Source organism: Rhopalosiphum padi, chromosome 3 (assembly GCF_020882245.1).
Source record: "Rhopalosiphum padi isolate XX-2018 chromosome 3, ASM2088224v1, whole genome shotgun sequence".
Taxonomy (NCBI): domain Eukaryota; kingdom Metazoa; phylum Arthropoda; class Insecta; order Hemiptera; family Aphididae; genus Rhopalosiphum; species Rhopalosiphum padi.
Window position 1 is genome coordinate 49,106,432 of NC_083599.1, and position 8,077 is coordinate 49,114,508.

The following is an 8,077-nucleotide window of genomic DNA, read 5'->3' on the forward strand; positions in this document are numbered from 1 at the left end:
AATTTAAATTGTTTAGACGCTGTTTTATTGATAATAAAAATAAAGAACATTTAATATTATTATTGGCTATTGTATAAAGTAAAACAATTATTAGTTTACATATTATTACATGTACAACTAATTTTACTTAATATACAATAGCATTTACATTTATAATGGTAATCTCTGTATTGGTATCATCAGTGTTTTAAACTCATCAATAATTTCCTCCATATCTAAAGAGTTTGCAAATTCTTGTTCAATAAATATTGCTAGTAAGGCATCTAACCTTTCTTAAGCCATTGTACTGCGTAATTTTTGCCATTTTTGAAAAAGCTCTTTCACTGAAGATGCTACATGACCAGACATTGTAGAAGCACTGTCAAAGCAAACCGATAACACATTATTAAACAGAATTCTTAGTTAAATCTTTGACACGGTCATGAACATAATACCAAATAATACTACAATATATATTAGATATATTATTATAATTATTAGGTATTGCGTTATCTCGATGAATGAAGTATAATTATTTGTGTATTATACATAATAATGTATGTTTATATATTATACATAATATGATACAGAATAAATTATACCAACTCTCAATAATCACTTTTAAATAATTAAACAATTTTTCATCAAAAATTTTGTAGGGTGTAAGCTGCACACCTTGTACAACCCATGCACATGCCTATGCTTTTCTCTTATTTTATAAATTAATTGTCGAAATGTAATAACTTTTTGTTGAAATATCATTAAATTAATTTAACTTTAAATAATGTTCCCCAGTTATAAAACTATGTTTTTAATATATAAATACACAGCTATTAACAATATCTATTTATTATTATTTATAATTTATTGTTCTTTGTATCCAGTGTTGGGAATGTTAGAGCACATAATAAATTCTTCATTCGTTTTGTAAAACAGTAACTTGTTCTAGCTTTTTAAGGGACTTAGGTAAATAGGAACTCGTTTTTAAAACATTCTTTTTTTTAAATTTAAAAATGTGTGATAAATTAAAAAAACATTTTAAAAGGAATGGATGTCATGTAGGTTCATCTTCTTCTAAAGTAAAAATTCTTTCCTGTTTCTTATCATTTTTGTAAAAAGTTATTCTATGATTTATCCCTAAAAAAGGAAATTATTTCTCCTCACTATTAATATCTTACAAGTATATTAATATTATCCTCAATTATTTTATTTTTTGATACAATATCATCTAACTAATAGACAATCCGTAACACAAAATACAAAAACTATAATTATGATTTAAAATAATAATCTGTTCACTACACTCATAATCTTAAATTAACACAATGATTTCTATACTATTTCATTAAACATTTTTATTTTTATTATCCAGGTATAACTGAAACTTTGACAAAATTAATTTCAATTTAAAATATTAATCTATTATTAAAAAATAATACATAAGTAACATTGAAGATTTTTAAATTATTCTTCAGTTATAAAAATTTTACAAATGTGTACATTTTTCATTCAAGTATTAAATTTTAGTTTTAAAAAGACATGTTAGTATTATACTATTTGTAGATTTGTAGTTAGGTAGGTACCATTTCAAAGATATTTAGATAACTAAGTACTTACCTAGTTACCAAGTTATCAAGTTACCTATAAGTATACTTACCTAAACTTACTTAACTAATTTATATAAGCTCTTTTCAGAGACACTTGTTTTTACTAAAAAAAAACTTTTTGGTTTACACTAAAATTTCTTTTTTGCTTAAAAAAAAAGTTTAAATTTTTAATAATAATTACAGCGTGCGCATATCATATGTGTTATGTGAAACAATAAAATTCAAACAGGTTAACTAGGAACCTCCCAAATCGAAATAATAATTTATTTATAGGCACTGATGTAGGTACTATTAATTATTATATAAAGTACACTATTAAGCGATTTTTAGTTTAAAAGTACTAACCGGAAAACTACATACTGGATCGATTTTTCTGAAATTTTGTACAATGATTCCTAACATTACCCTGAAAAAATCTCTAATCTGACTAATCATCAAATATTTTTGATTCCTGCCAGTGAAAAAACAAATATTATTTATTCAGAAGTTGTATTACTAACCTACTTTATTTTTAAACCGTCTATTGTCTATTTATTTTCAAATATGAACGTTGAACAAATTAATTATTAAGTAAATAAAAAAATATATAAATTATATTATTGTTGATTTATTAACGTTTTGAAGTGTCCAGAATTAAGTAAACAAATTTGACAGGTACGAATCTGCACACAATACAAAATACAAATCAGATCAGTTAATACGAATACGTGCGAGTTTACAGAACGCCATCACTCACCCACTATAATAAGGAGTACCTATGCAATATGCGATTTTAATAACATTTTGAGAATAATTGTAAATTGTAAATACTAATTAAAGTAGTATAATTACTAACAATGGTTGTATAATATCGAGAATATTGAATAATTAAATAATTTATTAAATCGTCTAACTACACAGAGAAAATAATTTAATTTGTATCATAGCATTTTTATTTTTACCTGGGTCAATCTAGTGGTCTTGTTATATATATTCATTATTCACCAAATTACCACACTTTTGAATTTTGATTACCTATCGTTTTAGCCGTTTTAGGCCTTTAATAAACCTACGTGTACAATAACTACTCTAGTGTGGCAGTGTTTATAATAATTATGATAGGATATTTTACCAGCAAACGAATATATAGAACTATAATATATGTATATAGATATACTTCAAACTAAACGTATACGTATATAATATTTAGTTTAAGAATAGTTGAATTATAGTATATATTTGGGTAAACAAATATATACTTTTAATTTTCACAAATATTCTATTCATTATTATTTTACCTAACATTTATATTATTAACTGTATAATATACATTTGTTGGTTGTATAACCTTATGCATAGCGCCATAGCTGAAAATAAAGTATCACGTATATGATATATAAAACCAGTATAGATATAAATATTCATTATTCATCACGTTTATTTATCGTAGGTAGAACTAGGTATAGATAAAAATATTTTCTACATATATTAATCGTATAAAAATGGTAGTTATACTAGTATATATTTAGATATCACAAATATGTTTAGCATAAAACTGGTACAGATACAACATACAAATATACTTTACCCACTATTATTTTTCTATATTCAATTATTAAAAAACTAATGAATATAAAATATTTAGATTATACCGACTTATATGGCTACATATCAAATCATGTAACCAATAGCATATTAATGTTCAATAATCAATACTTGTTTAACAGAATCTATAACAGAATAAAATAAAAATTGTACGCTGAAATAATTAAATTGTTCTATACATTTTTTGTATTGATGCTTATACTATTATTATAAAGCTACATCATATTATAATTAATTATAAAGTGATTCCATATTTAATATCACACAAACTTGCAAAAAAAAATTATTTAATTATGATAGGTAGGTATTAATTAAACTATACAACATGATGTGATCATTAAAAAAAATATTTATTTCCTCGACATCAGTTTCGATTTAGATAGCCTATTGATGGTATAATAATATGTTTCCGCTAGATATACATTCGACTATCTCCTGATGCATGTCAATATGCCATACTATAAATATCAACATATTCCACTTTGTACTTTTTAAAATACAAAATTATCCACTTGTGGATAATACGCCTAACTATGTGATTATCTATATTTCCAAAGTGTTTGGTAATGTAAAGCTACGATATAAATGTTATGATTATTTGTATTCTCATAATTTAATTTACTATAAAATGTATTCGTAAAAATATAGTACTTATCTAATGGAATTCGTATAAAAACATAAAAGTATTAAATTTAACCCCTACTATAGTAGTCAGAAGTCAGTTCTACCCTCTTCTTGGTTTAATACACAAGTTTAAAAGTATTAACTTTCAGTTTTTAAACACGTACCTGTTATTCAGTAATAGCTTATTAATACTCATATAAATATACCTTAATGAATGGCTACCAAATGCAGGTAAATGCTTTGGTAAATATTTAACACTTCGACAAAATGCAAAAGAAAACCTAAAACATAGGTAATAGGTATTTTAATTTTCCTCACTACTCAGTAGTATAGATTAAATATTAATAAATCTAAAAATATAAATAATTAAAAAGAAAACAATTATTAATTTCTATAATAAATTATCCTAAACAATTTCCATTATATGAATACATTTTGATTGATATTTATATAGCAGCTACGATAAGACATTGTACATGAAATATGATACACCGAGGGAATAAAATCATAAGGGTCTCTCAAAATTAGACTTTATTTAAACTCTCCGTTTAAAATTCTAAACAATTTTTAAATGTTTGTGATTTTGACTAAATTTTGTAAAACTTTGAACTTTAAATGCAAAAAAAAATTATGTTTGTACATATATTCTTTTAATTGGAGTATGAACAAATTACGCGGAAATTTGTATTAAATTATCTATCTTACTCAAAAATCAGAATAAAATGGTTTCTTCTTATCATAAAATTGTGTATATTAGACATTAGTAAGATGAAGATAACGTGAATGATAACGAAGATGCGTGCTTTTAACTGGAAGATTTTTGAAAATATACTATAATAATATTTTGAATAAACAGATACTTAGATACACACAAACGTCACAAACAGTGGCGCTGAAACAAAATTACACAAAAATACTACGTATATAATATATACACAATATATATTATAATATTATGTATATTGCACAATATTATGACAATGTTATTTGGGATGATCGTCTCGAAAACACGTAAATAATATGAGCGATTTGCACCTATAAACAAATTTCACCTCTACTACGGTTGTACGCCTGACGCCTGTACCTATTACTACGACCAATGACCATAATATATTATAATATTTACTTAAATAAGTATTAATGATATACTTTCTAATTCTTACATTTTATTATTTAGTAGATTATTACAGTGCCGCAACTAAACTACTTGAGGCCTGTGTGGCGTGTGCAAACCAAAATCTAGAGGTCCTGTGTGATCGTATTATATACATTTTTCTGAAACCCTGCAATATAGTATGAGGCTTGTGGCCCATGTGCTTTGCACAGTGCACACCAGGTTTTTATGGTACTGATTATATATTATAATTATTATACAGATAGTAACTATATTATTATGTATATCAGGAAAAAACTCGAATATATCCATGTATAGAGTGATATGAAAACACCAGGGCCGGGCCGATCATTAGCGGCGCTTCTGGCGAAATAAAAATTTGCGCCCCCACAAAATAAAAAAATTAATTTTTTTTAAAATTTTTTTTATGTAACCTTAAGTGTTTTTTTGTGTTAATGACATTGGTGTGATTGTAATTTTGATATACTTTCTAGTTTTTTATAAAAGATAAAATTATTATAGTCAATTTCGTAAAATTTGGTTTGCGCAACAATACAATGCGAGTTGTGAACTCAATAATTTTACTAAATTATAATTTATAATATTTATGCAACAACAAATATATTCAATTTTAAATCACACCATCGTCTTAAGCACATAAATATACATCGGATTATGAAAAAAAAATTCTGAAATACAATTTTAAGTTATTAATATCATTGTGTAAATCAAACTACTTTAACGCGTAAAACATAGGCGGCTGCTCGGTCGTCGGCACTATGACGTCACGCAGCTATCCATCTACTCATTATACTCTCATTATTTTGTTAAATAATCATTTTTTTAACTTCGGATTTTAATCAAAACATTTTTCATTGTGTTAACTACAATAATACACCAATAAACTTAAAATTAAAAAAAAAAAATAGTGTTTTGATGTCTTTTAATCCAAAAGTACACAAATTTGTGCGAATAAAATAATAATGAAAAAATAATGGAAAAAATGATACAATATTAATGCTAACAATTTTTCATAATCGTTAAATTTTAAATAAATTCTATTAGAATATTTACCTAATTACCTTGTTCTATTTCAGGCTTCACTGTTTAAGAGCGTAGATTAGGTAGGTATAACTCCGTAATGCGCGTTGTCATTCAATCGAATGTCTATTGTAAAATAACCGAATAATTATTATTGTAATTTGTAATATAATAATACGATTGTGTGTGTGTATATTGTATAGCTTATTTCAATACTTTAATATAATCTTTGAAAATATTATTTTTGGTCGATTTAAAACTGATAACCATTTTATATACATAATATATCATAGTTGTTCTATTTTTATATTTCTCGGCCATGGGAAACGCATTAATATTTTTTACATTATTATAAATAAAATATAATATTCCTTTTACGATACCATTCAATAACAGCCATCGTCGATCGTCGTGTATGAAAATTAATTTATGTAGTAAATTTGTTGCTTAATTATAAAAATTAAGTGTTAAATATATAGCACAATTAACGAATTAACACAGTATTAATCAACTCGCATCTAATAACAGATATTAATATATTAAAATATTTTGGCTTAGATTTTCAAATTCAAATTTTATGATATCAAATTTTGCGCCCCCATTCCTACTCGATATTTTGCGCCCCTGGCAGACGCCCACCTTGCCAGGCCCTAGGCCCGGCCCTGGAAAACACTACGCGGCGCGTATGAGTTTGATAATATTATTGTGTATAGTGTTGGGCATAATGGGATTCAACACTGATCGTTTTTAAGGAGTTCAATGTAAGCAAGTTTTAAGTACGTGCGTGAGTATCGTGTAAAATATATTATATCCATACTGTAAAATAGTAAAATATGATCATTAGTGTGTGTGTATAATGACTAATGTGACAGTAGAGTTAAAGAAATAGTAAACGAACTTGCACGACTTTTTTTTTTCTTATTGTATCAAAATATTTTAATATTTATCTATTTATCAGGTAGAATATCTGAAAACATATTTAAACTCGTCACGATGTTTACTTTAAAACAATTTTCCATAGCTCCGGAGTGATGAATGTATTGATTTTACAATGATGTGTGTTTTTTTTTTATTTTTGTATCTGTCATCATTTTTTAGAGTAGTAATAATGCTTCGATTTTTTACTTCAGCCCCTCCTTGAAAAGAAAAATTCATCTAGTTGGTACTTTGGGGGGTCAAAAGTAAAAAATTTCCAATCGTTTTCAAAAGCGTCGGGAAAAACCCTGAAAAAATAACGGAAAAATGGGAATTTTTACGCATAACCATTTTTCGACAAAATCGATTTTTTTATTTTGCTGTAACTCAAAAACAAATCATTGTAAATACTTGAAATTTTCACCAAATGTTTATATTATGGTTATCTATTTGCGATTGAATTTTCAAAATATTTTGACCTTTTTAAAGCTACTTATAGACAATTGAAATTTTCGAAATTTTAAAGTTTTTTACTTAAAATGCCGATAAAAAAAATTTGGCTATCCAAAAAATCTTTAAAATTTAATACAAGGTTTATTATAAGTTTTACTTATCGTAGTAAAAAAAAAAATCAAAAATCGTTAGTCACAATTTTTGTTTATAAGCATTTAAAGTTAAAATGTTTACAAAATATATTAAAATCACGAAAATTTGTAAAGAATTTTGAAGTTGAAAATTCATAACATTTTTGTAATTTATAATTAAGGTTCAAAAATCTAATACAAGGTTATCCATAAGTTTTCCTTTAAGTAATTGTAAAAAAAAATTCCAGCGTCAATATAGAAAACATTTTATGAGCGTATGAAATTTTATTTTTTACGAAATCGCGTAAAATAACGATATATTACAATTTAAATATAAATAATAATAATATAATATATCCAACTAATTATCATTGACTGACAAATCATCTCCGTTCAGAATCGTTTTTCCTATACAATGATACCCGTTATTGCATTCAAACTTAACACATCCACACGACCAGTGACCTACTCTCCATCTCTACTATACAGCAGAGAGATACTCACTTGCCCACTTTTTTTAATTAACTTTTTTAGTTCATATTATGAGAATTTTTAAATACTTAATATTCAATGTTTAAAAATGAAATTTCGAAGATTACTAGTCACTAGGACAGTTAGTACAGTTGTTA